Below are 1,811 nucleotides of genomic sequence, written 5' to 3' on the forward strand. Positions count from 1 at the left end.
GGCCAACATTCATTGACTGTAGGATCAGAGGACGTTAGAGTTGTAGGGCCCTCAGGAATCATCTCATCCAGTGAATTCCAGAAACAAAACACCTCAGAATCCCCAGTGGTTGTCAAAAATGCAGAGTCCTTGCTCATACTCCAGACCTACTGAATCAGAAGTCTTGGATAGGGGCCAGGAAATCTATATTTTGAAAAGCTCACCAGAAGATTCCAACAGCAGCCGGGTTGGGGACCCACAGACGGAGTCAAACCCCCTTTTACAGATGAGGAAACTGACATTCAGAAAGGGAAAGTGACTTTCTCAAACCATACAAGGAATGAATGAGAGAGCTTAGACCAGAATCTAGGCTTTCTGGCCAGGGCCCTTAACACTTCTAGTCATCACCTGTGGTCCCTTCCTGCTCTGGCTTCTGATAACAGCACCTCAGTTCTCCTTTGGCAAGCCACTAGTCCCCCATTCTCAGTCCCCCTGGTCCAAAAGGGACTGACCCATTTCCCAAGTCTGGAGTGTGCACATGACTCAGAACTAACCAATCAGAATCCTAGGACATGTCTTGAGAAGTTCTTGAAATCCAGTCCCAAACCGGGGAGGTAGCCCCAGGATGTTTGCTGGAACTATTTAGAAAGAAGCTCTCTTTCTACTGAGATTGCTAACTGGTTTGATGAGAGCCTGGAGCAACTGGCTGTCTTTACTGTCGTGTCGGCAGGGCCCGCCTGAAAATAAGCCCTGAATGCCGGAAAGCAGAGCTAAGGGACAGGGAACGGGTCCTGACAGCATCATCCCATACCTATGTCCTCACTTACACGATGAGGATAATAATAGCGCCTAGCTCAATGGAACTGTGGTGAGGTTTATATGACTTCATACCAAAAAAGTACTCAGAACAAAGTAAGCACTCAATAAAACCAGCTATTATTTTCATACAAGTTACTTTGGAGCAAGACTGGATGAGAGAAGGAATATAATGATTCTTTCTTTTCTAGATTTTCAGTCTCTTTCCCTAAGTTCCACCAACCTAAAGACACTGGACTGTCATCCAAGTTTCAAGCTTCGGGGTGGGCTAGTGGAAAAGATAAATGTCACAGCCAGCCAGCTTGAACCCAGTACCTCCAAGTGCCGCTGTGTGACTTTGGGCCAGTTCACTTACCTCTCTGTGCCAGATTTTCCTCACCCAAGTAAACTACTACATATCTCACAGATAGAAGTGAGGATCAGGAGAAAGAATGGGAATGCAAGGGCCTGGCCCACCCTAGGCACCCACACACATCCATCCCTCTCTTCTTCCATGAAACTATGGCCAGGGACTGGCCATTGTGTTCCCTCACTTCCCAGGTTGTTGCTGTTTTATAAAGAACCAGAGAAATGTTGCTCCCAAGGACTGCAGCTGTAGTCCACATAACCAGGATGAGAATCATCAACAAAAGGCCACCCACCCTCCAAGATTTGCAGAAGAGCCTTTGCCTTCCTTTCGGGGCCTCAGATGGCGGTCAGGGAGATGCCTAGGGCCATAAATAAAGAGAGAACAAAAATAAAACAGTATTTACTCTGAGAGGAAAGTACATTGCTAAACACTAACCACAAGGACTTGTGGACAGAAGCCACATGTTGGGGGTGCTCCAGAATGTCACAAACTGCAATGGCAAGAAAAAGCTTCTTGAACCTGAGCAGCTTGGGCTGGGCCCCAGGAGGCAGGACCAGGACTCTGCCCATGGCAGCCCTCTGGGACCCCCTGGTACCTTCCCTCCCTGGAGTCCATGATCAATCGCACCCGACCTCACACAGCCAGAACCGGTCATGTCGTCCCAACC

The 1,811-nt window shown here is 48.3% G+C and overlaps 1 long non-coding RNA gene across 1 annotated transcript in view; it reads left to right on the forward strand.

Moving 5' to 3' along the window:
- LOC111734725 overlaps window positions 1-1,542 on the forward strand; it is a 2,018-nt gene extending 476 nt beyond the window's left edge. The window contains exon 2 of the long non-coding RNA XR_002778572.1: window positions 1,336-1,542. This is a non-coding gene — a long non-coding RNA (uncharacterized LOC111734725). The remainder of the gene's footprint in view (window positions 1-1,335) is intronic.
- Window positions 1,543-1,811: the final 269 nt, after the last annotated feature.

Source organism: Pteropus vampyrus, unplaced genomic scaffold (genome assembly GCF_000151845.1).
Source record: "Pteropus vampyrus isolate Shadow unplaced genomic scaffold, Pvam_2.0 Scaffold4658, whole genome shotgun sequence".
NCBI lineage: Eukaryota > Metazoa > Chordata > Mammalia > Chiroptera > Pteropodidae > Pteropus > Pteropus vampyrus.